This window comes from Triturus cristatus, chromosome 11 (genome assembly GCF_964204655.1).
Source record: "Triturus cristatus chromosome 11, aTriCri1.1, whole genome shotgun sequence".
Lineage (NCBI taxonomy): Eukaryota > Metazoa > Chordata > Amphibia > Caudata > Salamandridae > Triturus > Triturus cristatus.
This window is the reverse complement of record NC_140594.1, coordinates 493,078,523-493,097,119: the sequence shown is the minus strand read 5'-3', so window position 1 is coordinate 493,097,119 and position 18,597 is coordinate 493,078,523.

The following is an 18,597-nucleotide window of genomic DNA, read 5'->3' as shown; positions in this document are numbered from 1 at the left end:
CAATTTGTGAAGGAAAGGGGAACACCCACAAAAATTCTGGAGGTGTGTAGAGGAAGGTTTTTTGTCACCACAACCTTAATTTCTCTGTGGATAACAACAAATAAGAAAAAAACCAATTTCATTCCAAAAAGGCGATGGCATAATCAGCCTGTGTGATTGCACAACACATAAAATTACACACAGCAGAAACGCACAGGCATATTTTGGACGGTCTTGTGAATTCCCAAACGTCGTAAATCTGCCCCCGGAGAGGGAATAGGTCATGCAGATGTAGACCGCCCGAGTCCTGAGAATACTGCCGCAGCGAGCAGCTCCTGGGAAGGGTTTCTGTAACGGGGAGCGCCGGGCGATTTGTTTCCCATTAGCTGCGTGAGAAGGCCTCAAGGTGATCCCAGGCCTTGGTTGCGCAGCTAGAATTACGCGCGTTCAGTCATGCGCGCACTTCTTTCATTAGGTTTAAGGAACAAACAGCTCTTATGATAAATCTAAGAACTGTGTAATTTGAAATAATCCTCTCTGCGGCTGGAACGACTCTTGATAAACCCCTTTTGTTTTCGCATCACGTTGAACAGATGCCGTTACTTCAGGGTCAGGCCAATTGGTTTTTGTACATCAGAGAAATATAATTTCGATATTTAAAGTTGTGTTTCTTTAAGTCCATCGCAATGTGATGAGGGCCCTTGCACTTACTTGGGTTCCCTAATTGGACACCTCTAGCTGTGGAATATTGCGTTGCATTTTAATGTCTTCTGAATGTCGTGCAGAGGCATAATGCGCACTGCGCAGGCCAAAATGGAAAATAAATCCAGCGATGGGATTTAAATAAATCATGAACCTATAAGTCAATTCTGGGCTACAGCCCAAGTTAGTAAAGGGAGTACAGGGAGCAATATTCCCTTTCTTGTTTAGAAACACCTGCAGTTTGGACTGCTTTGCAGTCAAATCTTAATGAGATCACATGACTCATTTTTTTAAAAGAACCATTCATTAGTGATATAACAATAGAAAAACAGAACGAGGAAGGCAGGTGTGCCAGAGGAAAGGAAGGAGATGGATACATGATTTAGGATTCAGAGATCTAAGTTACTGAGCTGACCATCTTCAGGCAGATGGACCCACCCCTTACCTCCTCTGTCAACCGACCACAAAATATCCCTCGTTCTCCTATAATTTTTCTTTCTCTCCCATTCCTCACCCATGCCAGCTACATCCATGTGCATCAGTGAACCCCTCATTCTTTCAGGCCAGCGCGCACTCTCTCTCAACCCCTTTCTTTATAGCAAAGACTCAACTGCAGACGTTTGTGTCATAATCACAATAACATCTAGGAACTTTCCTTTATCAACCACTCAGGTGTCAATTTTCCATCTCCTTCATCACTGGATTTCACACCCTTTTTACCACACCACATTTGTGCCACAGTGTCCATCGAACCTCTCTGCCCTCCACATTGGCCACATAATACACAATGCGCATTAACCGTTACGTCTTGCGTTCCCTTTGTAAAGTGCTATTTGGTCCTAATTGGACCTTCCCCTTTTCTCATTCCTCAGCTCGGTGCAGTTGACCTGCACCGCACTTATGGGCTCGTGCAACCTGTCAAGCCTTTTCTGCACATGCCTGACAACCTTCCTTTTACCCAATTGCCCACTGGGGCCTTCTCTGAACATCCCCTCTGTTCTTCTGCAAATATATCTCCTTCCTCAAACGTGCATCTCTCCCGACCTGTCCTACATCTAATCCAGCCACTCAGGATTCAACATACAAGGCACCTTCGTCCCTTTGCAAAACATGGTCACGCTCCTATCTCACAATTAGGCATGGCTTGGTAAACTCGCACTGTACAGCGAACCACACTCTCAACATCCACCCACTTTGGTTGCCTGCTCCATATACTCAATTAATGATCTGTCCGACCTGTCATCCTATCCGATGATGCATGGGTGATACAAAGGTGTGCACACTTGTTTTACATGCTTTTCTTGCACATAGTCATGCATGCTGATCCAAACTGGAGGCCTGTCACTTGTTTCTCGGTAAAGCTCCCTAGTAAACAGGTCCTTGAGCCACTCAGTGAAACCTCAGTCCTGGCCTCTCGCACCTGTCATGTCTCTCCCCACATTGTATATCCGCATCTTCCATAACTTGAGCATACATTTGCATCACCGAAAACACGTTCATAGGGACACACAAAATGCACAGCTCACTTGTATCCCACCAAACGTGACCCCTTTTTTACGTTTATTTATTTACATTTTTTTTGGCAAATTAAATGTCACATACTAGTCTCTGCGCTGTGCTTTCGATGCTGCATAAGAGCACATGTGAGTGAATTCACAAGAAGACAGTAATATAAAAGGAAACAATTAAGGGGTAAAGTGCTAAAGGGGATGTATAGTTGATTCAGCGGACTGTATCAAGAATGATCGTTTTAGTTCAATAAAATGCCAATTAATGGGGAATTAAGATTGCAGGTAAAAATTGAATTCTAGAACAGAGAGTTGAGAAAAGCAGAAGCTATCAAGTTCACCTAATACATTTAGCCTTCAACAACTACTTGATGGTTATGTCAGTCAGCTATTAGGAGCGGATTGAGGGCATTTTAAAGCACATTGGTGTCCCAACATTGCACTCCCATGTTTCTGCATCTGTCCTATTGGTCGCAAATGCAAATGGAGACCAAAGCACTGTAACTTGATTGTAGTGTGAGGCTACCTTATTTAAATAGTGAGGGACATTTCACTAATGGGCCTTCTGTTAGTGCAAATGATTCTAAACCTGACCCATGCATTAACTGTAGGCTAATTACAAGGTTATAATTCAGGCTTTATGTAGTCTAGTCTTTTGAGGTTAAGGGTAAACCTTGAACTCTGGTTGAAGAAACATTGCAGTCTTTCCCTGAGACTTTTTGGAAGAGTCAGATATTACAGTATCCCAGTTTGGCCGTGGCTAACGATCTTCGATAGCCCCACTCTATGGCTCGTTTGGAATAAAATGTATTATGGAGTAACAGGCGCTAGAATTCTGTCTATCTAACTACCGTGTTGATTTCGAAAGAGAAGAATAAATCCGTCAACTAGAACACTTAGATTAGTAACATTTTGGGAAAGGTTGTAAGAAGGGCCCCAAGTAGGCAGCAAATAAATGGGTGTGGGTCTGTGGACTAGACATGTTCATCAGCACCCTATAATAATTTTTTTCATAACCGGCCACTTCCCGCATCCTTTTTTTGTTCAAGTTTTCTGTTAGGTGTCCCCTATGTGCTTCCCATACAATTTTTTTCGACATAACTCACAATGCCACCTTTTTCCCAATTTAAAACACACATACACTCAACTTCTACTTGACCATGAAGTTTCATGGTCATCAATAAAGCTGCATGCTTCCCCATTTCATTAAAGCTTCATTATTCTTTCTCACTTCCACACGCCAGCACACCAGCTGTGCTTTCTTTCACTTCTTGCACATAAGCTACCTGTGGCAACACGGGTTTGAGGACCGAGTGGCATTTGAAATCCTGAGGGTTATTTTCCTGTTTATTTGTCTGTGTGATAGATGTCTGAGTGCAGCTGTGCAGAGGTTCCATCGCTAGCTATTGCTGAAACATGTCTGATGTCATTGTTGGAGCTGGTGGGGTCAGGCAAAGAGCAGAGAGAGGATGGAAGGCAGGAGCCACGATTTATCTACAAGTCAATTGATAAGATCCTTTGTGGAGATAGCAGGGTCGGACAGGCCTATAGGTCAAGCAGGCAGTGCCTGACGGGCTGTTCTGACAGGTCAGTGTGTGTTATTTGTTTGCTGTTTGTGGGCCTGTTTTACAGTCTGCCGGGCGGTTTTCACTATTAACTTCCCTGATATTAAAAGTAACACTGTCTGTAGCAAGTTCAAATCCATGCAAGCTTCCCTTCCTCGCAAAACACTTATACAGTGTGTCTTTAAAAGTTCAATTTAACTCAGTTGGCAAACATGGGCCACTTTTTGGCTTCTAGTTCACTAGGGCCACTTATATGTTGGTGCCCAGGAGTCTGTCCCAGTTCAACTCTGACAGGTAGGCCCCTGGAGCAACTTATCCTGATAGAGTCACAAGTTCCTGACATAGCGAATGTGGTTCAGTGAATCACCCTCTCTTCCTCAGTAGAACTGTTACTAGATGAGGGGCGGGCCCTGAAGTACATAAATGAGCAGCCAAGATGCTACAGATAGTCAAGCATTGAAGTAACAGTCAGTTGAGAGTGAGAGATGGCCTTGGATGAGTGTGGGGAAACAGAGAAGGAAGCAATGTATGCATTACCTCTTAGCACATTCCCTACAAGCAATCACAAGGAATAAAGATTTATTTAGAGTGCGTTCACATGCATCTCCAGAACGTGGAGTGTGAATTCCATTTACAATAAGGGAGATATTAGGGAGAAGATTAGAACAGCAAGTTGCTGTTCTCCTAGTTAAATGTGGAAAGGAGGCAAGTGTTGCCCACACCAGGCATAAAAATCAATGAAATAAGTGAAAGGTGTAACATTCAAATTCAGGACAGACTGAGATATTTACATTTCAGTTGCCTGCTAAAAGCCCACCCACAATCATCCACATCATGTGATCATCCTGAGACAGCTCCATGTTGCACAGCACTGAGGTGTGTGCACGCTAGAACTGAGATGACGCAGCCAATCACAGTATTAGAGGGAGGAGTCAAGCTGCGTGAGATCCAATAAGGACGTCACACATTCAGCTGGGGGAAAGGCTACAATATTAGCTTGGTCTTAACCACTCTCCATAATGGTTTTATATGTGATCAAAAGAATATGGTACGTCTGAGAGGCATGGAGTGGTGAAAATAGGCACCCCCGCCTTGAATCACATATCACCGCCAATTGAGTTATCCTCAGCTGATTTGCACTCATGTTCTGGAACTCTGAGGAAATGCAGACACAATCTCTGAATATGTCTAATCTGTAATGTAAAACACTTGGCAAGGCTACTAGTCCATCTGTGTCACCCTTGCTTTTGGGTCCCTCTGCCTAATGTTTCTTCCACACCAATTCTCAGTGAATTGGAACAGTTTAATTTAACACACTGCTGGAATCCACAACTGTCTTTTACAAGCTAGTAACTTTATCAATAGGTTTTGAACATGTAAATGTTTGATATAAAAAAAAACCTGAAAAATTACAGATTGTAAAGTCTGAATGGTGCTCTTACCTTAGACTGCCCATTCATCTTCAATCCTCCCATGGAATATGAAAAGCAACACTACATTTTAGACAGTGGTTGCAGGAGGGGCCCACTAGCACTATTTATTGGGACTGGCACTTATTTTTCCGTATCAGACTTTAATCCAGAGGTAGAGAAAAACATAAAATTATCAAAAAAAAAGAAAAAGAGAGGCAGAATAACTGTGACAATAAGAGAAAGCAGTGATTAATAAGCATTGGCAGAGCAAATCAGTCTTGCCTATTGCAGATCTGTTGGTCTCCATGTTGTCCATCTGAAGAAGAATGCAACAACTTGCAGTCTGAGAGGAGAACGTCTTGACAGTAAAGGAGACACCAATGCTTCCAGATAATTGATATGGGGCCCCAATTTGTCTGCTGACTAGTGACCACCAGTTGAGATCGGGCCCCACTGGCTCCCCATCCCCACCTGCTGGCATCTGATTTAATTATGGTCTCTGGCCAGGAACCAGAAATCATACTTCTGTTTCACACCTCTCTTAAGTTCAGCCAATATGAGAATTCCACCTTGACCTCCTGAGAAAAACGAATGCGTCGCTTCTACCAGAGCCTTTTGAAGGTATTGGATTTTCAGCCTCTGAAGGGTCCTGTAATGCAGGGGCCCCAGAAAAAATGTTGAGTGTGGACAACACCAGGAGGCTTACAATCCTGAAAGTCACTTTCAAGGATACCATTTCCTTGTTCAAACTCAAATGTATCTCCTTTTTGATGTCCTTCATCTTCTCGGTTGGCAACAATACTGAGCAGTCACTCAATTGACATGAAAACCCCCAAATATGATACACTACGACGGACTCAATACAGACTTCTCTCACTCACCACAAAACCCAAATTTTGCAAGAGATGGTTCGACCAGCCAAGATGGGTCATTAAATGTGCTCTGTCCCGAGCCATCTGAATAAGATCGTCCAGATAGATGGTCAAATGTACTCACCTGGACCTCAGAGTCTCTAATATCAGATTCATCACATTAGTGAAACACCAAGGGGCTGAGTACGGGCCAAAGGGAGGCCCAGCAAACTTATACCAGCGTTTCAGCCATTGCAACTGTATAAACGTCCTGTAAGGGGCAAATATTGGAACAGTAGTGTGAGGAAGACCATGCCCAGCTCCTCGAATATAGTTCCTTCCCCTCAAGGTACCCCGACCCAACATCCATATCCGCCCCTAACTTACCTCTTCCATCCCAGCATGACGAGCAGCTCCAACATTTCCTTTCCTGGTAAACAAAAGAGGAAAGGGTTAATTCTATCATCGTGGATCCATTGATGATTGAAAAAGGCGGGTGTTCAAACATCAGGAGCCAACTAAAAAGTCAGACCGAGAGTTAAGAGCGTGCAGCCAGATTGGAGGAGGTGGACAGGAGGCTGAACCCGGAAGATGATGAGGAGAGCAGCATGGCCACCAGACGGTGTTAGGAGAAGGAGACTCCATCCATGGCTATCGACCCGGAGGACGCCGAGGGAACTAGTAACACGGCGAGGAAGGGCGAGCAAGAAGGGACATTCTTCGCCTCAATTAAATTGAGGACAGCGGGTGAAGGAGATGAATCTCCAGAAAGCTGGAGTGAAGAGTGGTGGTCAGCCTGGGAGTAGTAAACACCCGCCCCAACTTAGCAGAGTCCTGGCTTATGCAATATGTGACTGGGAAGGAGAGGGGGAGGTGGGAAGGATGGTCTAGGTTATCACGAAGAGTCAGGTGCCAGAGTTTTGGGCACCACAACTAACGCTAGAGCAGTAGTGCACCGAGAAGGTCACAATTTCTTTTCTTTTTGTTTTTGTTGTTTGTCTATTGTTTATTTAGACCGTAAAAGTTGATTCAAGCCTAATGTTTGGCCTGAGGTGAAGGCCAACTGAATTATGTAAACGTGGTTTACCAACCCATAGTGAAGACGCTCACTCCGTAATAAGCATACCATACAATGAAAACCGAGAAAACCTCCCAGTGACATTATTAGAAAAGGAAAGAGGGAAGTAGATGAATGAGACAACCAGGACAGGGGGTTGACTCGGCAGGATTTCACTTACCTTCACTGTGCACATTCCCTTTCCTAACTCCTAAGTGCCATCACAAGAGCTCCAGAAAAGGAAAACAACCTAACAGAGAGAGGGATAAAGAGAAAGAAAGGTAGAGAAAGGTAGAGGAAGCATATGATCTACGCCTTCACCTGAATAGGAACCCAGCTTAGCACTCCTGGGTGTGGTGAAGGGCCCTGTCCTATGCACGAAACCATTAGTTCATTTATACTTACCGCTCTCTCTGCCTGTCTTTCATCCTATCCTGGAACAAGCTACCACGGAATCTCGGAACTGAAAATCAAAATGAAGAAAGCAGAAAAGGAACACCATTAAAAGAAGAGAAGGACTGAAAGCGTATTCGAACAACTTCACTCACCAAGAGCAATCATTTTTTTTATTTTTTTTGATCTTGTTACTTGGACTTCTGATAAAATAAACGCCAAAATTGAAAATGCATCTGGACTCCCAAATTAAGTTTTTGCCCATCCCTCCTACACATAGATAGGCATATTTGGAGTTCAAAAAAAATTTCAATTGTTATCCTGAAGCAGATCTTGCAAAGATGGAGGCCCTCCATCTTGAAATGCTTGTAAAGGACCCTACAATTGAACTTTAAATTTAATTCTGACCTTTAGCCTCCTCCTCATTTATGTACCAGAAAAATGGTACTGAAAAAGCCTATGGGGTGAGGCGATGTCTGGCGGATAGTTACTTTGTGCAGCAATTCTTGGGATTTCTGCGTCTATAAAACTCATTTCAGGATAGGAAAAAACAAGCTGTCAAGGAGGGATCTGTTATACAGGTGACCCATAAAATTTGATCTTGAAACTCTGAACAGCTTTTAACATCCACACACCCTGTGTTATGCAGCACCAATTGTGATGAAAAATATTGAATATGCTCTCCCAGAGTAATCACTTGAGCTTGAATAATGTTTTCCTGTAGTGGTGGAACCTGTTCCAAATTGGTTCCCAGACATGAAGCCACTTCTGACGTGCCTGCCTCTACCATTTTTGCACGGGAAGGGAAGAAGGGCCTCTAACAGTGTTGTTCCAATTTTCCCATTCTCAACTGGCAAATCCACTTGGGGGACCTTAATAGAAGGATCAGCCCGGCAATCGTCCTCTATATAGCCTGGCCCTGGTAGTAAGGCCCTGTTGAAACATCTTCTTCAGATAGCTCTGGGCATTATCAATTGCAGGAACAATGTTTACAAACTTACCAAGGCCCTTTACGAAAAAATACCCAAACAAAAGGTGATGGGGCACGCTTCAAACACAGCCAATTCTGTCAACTTGGGTTTGATAATAATCGACTTATGCTGTTCCACCCTGATAGCACAGTTGGTGTTCACTAACTGACAGATAGCCGTCTGTGCCCGATGCAGAAAGGACACCAGGATCAACAGTCTCCCCCGACTCTTTAGTCTGCACCGGCATTTCCACTGCTTTCGCCAGAGTTCCAGCCAAATCTAATAGTTTGTCTTGACATGACATCCAGAACCTGTCTATCCTCTTTCGGGGTCTGGATATTCTGCCCTCAGACAATTCTGAACATCCCTGATAAAGCTTCTGAAAGCCAGCACTCCTTGAATACAGCCACTAAAGGAAGGGAAATCCAATCGGACAAGCGTGGGTGCACAATTTAATCTATGCCAAAGTACAGCAATCTGGAAGTCTTATCAACCTCATCAGGCATTTTGGAAAGGATGACAGAGGATTTTAATTTTTTAGGCATGGGCAACAGGAGATCCTGGAATTCGAAAGAGTGGTCTAAGTGGTCAGACAAAGCGTCCAAATCAACACCACCCTTTGTCACTGAGGATTTGGGACAACACCCTCTAGCTGACGACACTAAAGCCATGATCTGACATAAAAGTTCTGGGAAGTTTGTCAAAAGCCTCCAAATGGGGCCACTTGACTGTTGTTGCCTTAGTGTTATCATCTTCAGGCCTAGAACCATCATGCCTGGGCTGCTAAGAATCCCTCTCAAACAGAGGCAATTGCTCCACATAACATTTTAACTGGTGAGTGAAGGGTTGAAGTGCAACTACTAAAGCAGTGTTTACAGATTGTTGCACCAAATTATCAGTAGTCCCCACCTGCTCTTCTCCCATATACTACTCTTTATCAGTATAAGGCTCCTATGCCTCTATGGCAGAGGCCTCCAACTGTTCCATAACACTGCCTTGATAATAAAGGCACCATAACACACCATTTAAATTGCATGCATTAAATATAACAAAGCTTAGCTATGCAAAACTTATCCTAAAAGCATGCACAAGTATAACAACACAAAATGGACAAAATAGGAACAGTGACTGCAGCAGCAAAGAAAGAGGAGGGATCATGGTGTCTCTAGCAGATAAGGGGCCAGGTTGGTCCTGATTGGTCGAATTGTTTAATGGGAAATGCAATTTTCTGTGTTTAACTGTTTTGATTAGCTGCTGTCAATTTCGTAGTAAAGATTGATAAACATAAGCTGAGCCTTCAGTTCGAACAAACAATCAAGACTAAACAGCCTTATGGTGTGTGAGGATCAAATTATGTGACGGGGCAGTACCAAAAATAGCGCCAAGAAACTAATCAGTGTTAGCGCGCTTAATAAATGATTTAATAACATAACATAACAAATGGTGCAGCAAGATAAGGCTAATAATGTGTCATAATGCAGCACATTTTAAAGCCGTATTACTTCCCCAATTTGCTATTTTTACACATGTTTACACTGTATGGGCACACGTTTCACCTCATGTTAGAATTTGCTCCCTGCACTCTCGTGTCCAACCACCAGAGGGGTGCATAGTGTGACTTTCCTGTGTTCTAATACAATTCAAGATACTCCCCTGCATGCATATCCTGACTTCCATGCATTTGCTCCCTATTTGGGAATTGACATCCATTCCCAATCCATGCCGGGTTTTGTGAAAGCCAGCCTGCTGATGCTTGAAGCCAGCCTGCTAATGTTTGACAATCTGCTACCTAGAATTCCCTGCTCGCTGCTTCGTTTCCACCCCTGCAGGCCAAGGATGGGTGGAGGAATCCAGTTCACCTGTGGCTGACTGCTGCTAGCCATGCTCACACCTGATGAATGTGATTACTGTGAGCTATTTTAAGCCCCATCTCCCTGCAGGCCAAGGTTGATCATTGTCGCTGTGTACAGGTGAGACAGACCCTTGTTTCCAGTGTTTCCTGAGCTTTTGATATCCTTGTTTCCAGGGTTTCCTGAGCTTATTATATCCTTGTTTCCATTGTTCCCTGAGCTTTAGTTACTCCTTGTTCCTGAACTGCAGCAGTTCCCTTGGCCCTGAACAAGCACTGCCTGCAGTGCTACCTTGACTTTTGATCTTTTGCTCAATTCTTGTTCCTGCTCAAGCACAGCCTTCAATGCTATTTTGTTTTCTTGACTCCGGATTCAATACTATTCTAGTATACCCTTGTAGCCTTCCCTTCTGTAGATCCTTTTCCAGTCCCTGTCTTTCTTCCCATTTCCTTGGTTCCAGTTCCTAGTTTGGTGTCTTTCTATTTGGCAGTCTTGCTTCTATTACCTTGTATGTTTGTTACTTGGTTTCTGCCAAGTGTGCCCTGTGATTTTCTTCATATTAAGCACTCCTCCTTGCTAGCTCCTTGTCTATTGTGCTTGTATTTAGTTCTACCCCCTTGCTGTTACTGCCTGCGTATTCCTGTTTGATCACCAGGATCCGTGGGCACAGCTGACAACCTAGGTGGTGTTTTTTGTTCACTGTGAGTATTGTCCTTGAGTTAAATTTATAACATTACCATAGGTATCAGATCCACAGTCCCTGCCCTTGCATGCAGATCCTATATGTGGGTATTTGCAGTCAGTATCTGTAACAGCAATTGTGGGTGAGGAACTTACTGAACTTCAGTCCTACCGTGTGGAGCTCCCAAGTGCTTTTCCCCACATTCCCTTTAGTAGGTCTCGTGCCTAGCGGTGCAGTGCGTAGCACTGCTCACGCAGCACGAGACATTTAGTAGGGGGAAAATGGGCTTTCAGACACTGACCTAGGAATCGCACACGCTTGTGCGTGTGCTTTTCCTTTTGTGCCACGCGATTGGGCTTTGCGTGCGTGTATTTCACTAAGACGGCACGCAATAGGCCAAATGGCGGTCGCGTTGCTCCGCCCATGGCCTATTGGTGTCTATTACGCGCACCGCCGGCCATGTGGTTTCAATTATCGTGCCCAGAAACGGGCGCAATAATTGAAACCACATGGCCGGCGGCAGCGCGAGCACGTGCAGCACTCGCGGGCTTCTTCTTTGTTGGGTCCATTTCACAGGGAAGCCTGTAAATAAAAGAACCGCTGACGTCTTGTGTGCTTCTTGTTGCTTAAGCACTCAGAGAGCTGGGATCTGTAGTTGCAATGACGCCCATTTAGACCCTCCGGTGGGTTCCGTCCGCTGTGCACATACAGCTTTGAAACGCGTCAGGCCAAGGATTTGAAAAGGGGATGTGAAGCTGTCAGCATGTTCGTAATAAAAAGGTGGATACCTTACCTGCTACGTGTGCGGCCTCAAGCTTCTGAGCAAATTTTGGGTGATATGTAATGCGGCAATGCCAGGCCGTAGAGGGATCGCACCACTCTGAACCAAGGAGTGTCCGTGAGGGAGGCAACATCCCCTCTCATATGAGCGCAGCGGGGATTTCAATGAATGCTGACGGAATCTCATCCGGGCTCAATGGAGGGCCTTAGAACTGTATCCTAAAGTATGTGCACAGTGGACGGAACCCACCGGAGGGTCTAAATGGGCGTCATTGCAACTACAGATCCCAGCGTGCAGTATAATAATGAGAACTTTTGAGGAGGCACACCAGTGACCAATAATGACTCTAAACACGCAGGGGAGGCGTGGTTTTAGCCTTTAATTTCCTTCCGCTGTTCACGGCCTCTGAAGAGAAGCGACAACGGCTTTGAAACGCGTCAGGCCAAGGATTTGAAAAGGGGATGTGAAGCTGTCAGCATGTTCGTAATAAAAAGGTGGATACCTTACCTGCTACGTGTGCGGCCTCAAGCTTCTGAGCAAATTTTGGGTGATATGTAATGCGGCAATGCCAGGCCGTAGAGGGATCGCACCACTCTGAACCAAGGAGTGTCCGTGAGGGGGGCAAAATCCCCTCTCATATGAGCGCAGCGGGGATTTCAATGAATGCTGACGGAATCTCATCCGGGCTCAATGGAGGGCCTTAGAACTGTATCCTAAAGTATGTGCCCAGCGGACGGAACCCACCGGAGGGTCTAAATGGGCGTCATTGCAACTACAGATCCCAGCGTGCAGTATAATAATGAGAACTTTTGAGGAGGCACACCAGTGACCAATAATGACTCTAAACACGCAGGGGAGGCGTGGTTTTAGCCTTTAATTTCCTTCCGCTGTTCACGGCCTCTGAAGAGAAGCGACAACGGCTTTGAAACGCGTCAGGCCAAGGATTTGAAAAGGGGAAGTGAAGCTGTCAGCATGTTCGTAATAAAAAGGTGGATACATTACCTGCTACGTGTGCGGCCTCAAGCTTCTGAGCAAATTTTGGGTGATATGTAATGCGGCAATGCCAGGCCGTGGAGGGATCGCACCACTCTGAACCAAGGAGTGTCCGTGAGGGGGGCAACATCCCCTCTCATATGAGCGCAGCGGGGATTTCAATGAATGCTGACGGAATCTCATCCGGGCTCAATGGAGGGCCTTAGAACTGTATCCTAAAGTATGTGCACAGCGGACGGAACCCACCGGAGGGTCTAAATGGGCGTCATTGCAACTACAGATCCCAGCGTGCAGTATAATAATGAGAACTTTTGAGGAGGCACACCAGTGACCAATAATGACTCTAAACACGCAGGGGAGGCATGGTTTTAGCCTTTAATTTCCTTCCGCTGTTCACGGCCTCTGAAGAGAAGCGACAACGGCTTTGAAACGCGTCAGGCCAAGGATTTGAAAAGGGGATGTGAAGCTGTCAGCATGTTCGTAATAAAAAGGTGGATACCTTACCTGCTACGTGTGCGGCCTCAAGCTTCTGAGCAAATTTTGGGTGATATGTAATGCGGCAATGCCAGGCCGTAGAGCGATCGCACCACTCTGAACCAAGGAGTGTCTGTGAGGGGGACAACATCCCCTCTCATATGAGCGCAGCAGGGATTTCAATGAATGCTGACGGAATCTCATCCGGGCTCAATGGAGGGCCTTAGAACTGTATCCTAAAGTATGTGCACAGCGGACGGAACCCACCGAAGGGTCTAAATGGGCGTCATTGCAACTACAGATCCCAGCGTGCAGTATAATAATGAAAACTTTTGAGGAGGCACACCAGTGACCAATAATGACTCTAAACACGCAGGGGAGGCGTGGTTTTAGCCTTTAATTTCCTTCCGCTGTTCACGGCCTCTGAAGAGAAGCGACAACGGCTTTGAAACGCGTCAGGCCAAGGATTTGAAAAGGGGATGTGAAGCTGTCAGCATGTTCGTAATAAAAAGGTGGATACCTTACCTGCTACGTGTGCGGCCTCAAGCTTCTGAACAAATTTTGGGTGATATGTAATGCGGCAATGCCAGGCCGTAGAGGGATCGCACCACTCTGAACCAAGGAGTGTCCGTGAGGGGGGCAACATCCCCTCTCATATGAGCGCAGCGGGGATTTCAATGAATGCTGACGGAATCTCATCCGGGCTCAATGGAGGGCCTTAGAACTGTATCCTAAAGTATGTGCACAGCGGACGGAACCCACCGGAGGGTCTAAATGGGCGTCATTGCAACTACAGATCCCAGCGTGCAGTATAATAATGAGAACTTTTGAGGAGGCACACCAGTGACCAATAATGACTCTAAACACGCAGGGGAGGCGTGGTTTTAGCCTTTAATTTCCTTCCGCTGTTCACGGCCTCTGAAGAGAAGCGACAACGGCTTTGAAACGCGTCAGGCCAAGGATTTGAAAAGGGGATGTGAAGCTGTCAGCATGTTCGTAATAAAAAGGTGGATACCTTACCTGCTACGTGTGCGGCCTCAAGCTTCTGAGCAAATTTTGGGTGATATGTAATGCGGCAATGCCAGGCCGTAGAGGGATCGCACCACTCTGAACCAAGGAGTGTCCGTGAGGGGGGCAAAATCCCCTCTCATATGAGCGCAGCGGGGATTTCAATGAATGCTGACGGAATCTCATCCGGGCTCAATGGAGGGCCTTAGAACTGTATCCTAAAGTATGTGCACAGCGGACGGAACCCACCGGAGGGTCTAAATGGGCGTCATTGCAACTACAGATCCCAGCGTGCAGTATAATAATGAGAACTTTTGAGGAGGCACACCAGTGACCAATAATGACTCTAAACACGCAGGGGAGGCGTGGTTTTAGCCTTTAATTTCCTTCCGCTGTTCACGGCCTCTGAAGAGAAGCGACAACGGCTTTGAAACGTGTCAGGCCAAGGATTTGAAAAGGGGATGTGAAGCTGTCAGCATGTTCGTAATAAAAAGGTGGATACCTTACCTGCTACGTGTGCGGCCTCAAGCTTCTGAGCAAATTTTGGGTGATATGTAATGCGGCAATGCCAGGCCGTAGAGGGATCGCACCACTCTGAACCAAGGAGTGTCCATGAGGGGGGCAACATCCCCTCTCATATGAGCGCAGCGGGGATTTCAATGAATGCTGACGGAATCTCATCCGGGCTCAATGGAGGGCCTTAGAACTGTATCCTAAAGTATGTGCACAGCGGACGGAACCCACCGGAGGGTCTAAATGGGCGTCATTGCAACTACAGATCCCAGCGTGCAGTATAATAATGAGAACTTTTGAGGAGGCACACCAGTGACCAATAATGACTCTAAACACGCAGGGGAGGCGTGGTTTTAGCCTTTAATTTCCTTCCGCTGTTCACGGCCTCTGAAGAGAAGCGACAACGGCTTTGAAACGCGTCAGGCCAAGGATTTGAAAAGGGGATGTGAAGCTGTCAGCATGTTCGTAATAAAAAGGTGGATACCTTACCTGCTACGTGTGCGACCTCAAGCTTCTGAGCAAATTTTGGGTGATATGTATATATATATATACATATCTGGCTGAATTGGGATTTCTACGGTGGAGGCGTTTGGGGGCCCAGGTGAGGAGTTTGTTTCAGCAACTGTGTTCGCCAGTGCACTTGTACCACGTTTTCATTTTTATCCAGGACCCAGGAAGGGATATATGGAGCCGTGAAAGAGACATTTACCCAGTTTGCCGTGAGAGGGGCACTCTGGGACATGTAGTATGCAGATGCAAATTCGATGTATTTAATGACTCTGATCCGGCCCACCTGGATCCGTCACCAATGACAGAACGATTGGGTGTATCTTTTCAGGTGCACTGGCGGGCGAACACTTTTGTAGCAGGCATTTGAGAAAGACATTTTGTCGAAACGCGTCATGCCATTGCTTCCATGAAAATAAAACAGCTTACCTGGATTCCCCGTTGTGTCCCTCCAGTTCTTCTTTCAGTGGGAACTTCTTTGGCATATTTCGTGCGCTGTGTCCTGGGCGCGCTAGGAGGAGACCCGTCTCACAAGTGGACAGAGTTACCTGGGCAGCTTCGGCATTTTCTTTTCATCCAAGTTATTGGGAAAGCTCTGACCCACCGTATCCCCTTCCAGAATCAGTACCGCTGCAGACAGCAGTCCGTGATTGCATGGAGGAATTTCGGGACACTATTTTCGTGATTTCAGGTCTGGCTGAATTGGGATTTCTACGGTGGAGGCGTTTGGGGGCCCAGGTGAGGAGTTTGTTTCAGCAACTGTGTTCGCCAGTGCACTTGTACCACGTTTTCATTTTTATCCAGGACCCAGGAAGGGATATATGGAGCCGTGAAAGAGACATTTACCCAGTTTGCCGTGAGAGGGGCACTCTGGGACATGTAGTATGCAGATGCAAATTCGATGTATTTAATGACTCTGATCCGGCCCACCTGGATCCGTCACCAATGACAGAACGATTGGGTGTATCTTTTCAGGTGCACTGGCGGGCGAACACTTTTGTAGCAGGCATTTGAGAAAGACATTTTGTCGAAACGCGTCATGCCATTGCTTCCATGAAAATAAAACAGCTTACCTGGATTCCCCGTTGTGTCCCTCCAGTTCTTCTTTCAGTGGGAACTTCTTTGGCATATTTCGCGCGCTGTGTCCTGGGCGCGCTAGGAGGAGACCCGTCTCACAAGTGGACAGAGTTACCTGGGCAGCTTCGGCATTTTCTTTTCATCCAAGTTATTGGGAAAGCTCTGACCCACCGTATCCCCTTCCAGAATCAGTACCGCTGCAGACAGCAGTCCGTGATTGCATGGAGGAATTTCGGGACACTATTTCCGTGATTTCAGGTCTGGCTGAATTGGGATTTCTACGGTGGAGGCGTTTGGGGGCCCAGGTGAGGAGTTTGTTTCAGCAACTGTGTTCGCCAGTGCACTTGTACCACGTTTTCATTTTTATCCAGGACCCAGGAAGGGATATATGGAGCCGTGAAAGAGACATTTACCCAGTTTGCCGTGAGAGGGGCACTCTGGGACATGTAGTATGCAGATGCAAATTCGATGTATTTAATGACTCTGATCCGGCCCACCTGGATCCGTCACCAATGACAGAACGATTGGGTGTATCTTTTCAGGTGCACTGGCGGGCGAACACTTTTGTAGCAGGCATTTGAGAAAGACATTTTGTCGAAACGCGTCATGCCATTGCTTCCATGAAAATAAAACAGCTTACCTGGATTCCCCGTTGTGTCCCTCCAGTTCTTCTTTCAGTGGGAACTTCTTTGGCATATATACATATATATATATATATATATATAAATATATCTGCGCGTCCATGCTGGGTGTAGTTAGTCTGAATGCTAAATTGCCTCTTCTGTGCCCATCCTTTGACTTTTAGCCCTTTTGGTCACTTGTCAGGCTTCCCCTTTGGATCCCTTTTCCTCCTCTGACTTCCTGTGTGATCCTGGGCAGCGCTGTACTACTCTTTCTGTGTAAATTTTCTACCCAGTCCTTGCCCAAGTCCCTGACTGTGTTTCCAACATAGTCCCGGACAGTCTCTGACACCTCATTAATATCAGTTTAACACCTAAATACAGCAATTAGCAGCGGAAAGTCTGCCTGTGTGCAGCAAGATGCCTACCACTGCGCTATAGCACATCGCGTAGTGTTTTTAGTAACTTTTAATTCGTTTGAGTTAAAAACTGAATTTTCTAGTTAAAACATGCACAATATGCAGAACATTGATAATGTGGCAAATCCATAATTATTCAGAAAATGTCACAGCTGCACAATTGCATAATGCCAGTTATCTGGATATGAATATATACCTTTAGTACGCATGCTTTACATCTCATGCCATTACAACGTAGGTAGTTACAATGACTGCGTTGTTACAACGCAAACCATTACATCACAAGTTATTTCAATGACTTGCTGTAGGGGGCGTTCTGGACTTAGGAATAGTATAATTTACTATTCCTACTCCAGTTTGTGCAACAGCAGGGACGGTGTTGGATTGTAAATCAAACACCTTCTGCCCCCTACAGCAAGTCTTTGTAACGGCTTGCGATGTAATGGTTCGTGTTGTAACAGCACGGTCATTGTAACAACCGCGTTGTAATGGCATTCGATGTAAAGCATGTGAAATAAAGGCTGTTTCCCTCTGGATATGGAGCAATGAACACTCACCCTTGTCAAATGTCACACAATGCTAGCAGCTGCGCTCATCCTCTGCTGAACTGCATAAGTATTGCTACAGGGCTTTATTAGGACCTGCTAACAAGTGAGGTGGAAATTGCTGAAATCACCCAATATATTCTTTAACATATGCTCTATCAGAAATATGTAGTTTGATATAATTAATTATAGTCCTTTGACAATTCGTTAAATCATAAAAACAGGTGAACAATTCTACACATTTTCTGAGAAACGCTAATGTAATTACTTTAGTGCCTTTGGTAACCACAAATTCTATGCAAATCTATACAAATTTAGGACAGTTGGACTAAAGATATTTAGGACAACATAACTGTGTTGAATTTATTGATTTCCTTTTGTATTTGAGATCACAGTTTTGACTGTGAACACATTTCAAGGGTTTTCACACTATTTCTTCTAAAACCACTTTAAATTGTTGTACAATCCGCATTTAGTAGATTAAGCAAAGTTTAATATTTGCATGCTTTTGATAACTATGCTTTGCTTTTTTGTAGGAAGTATATGTTAATTATAAAACTAAGAGACAATGCTTTTGTTAATGTAGGATTTACAAAATCTTCCTTTCAGTGGGCCCCTATCATGACAACCCACTGGTTATACCACTTGCCTTTCACATGTGTAATACCATTTTCAAGAATTGTGTGCTTG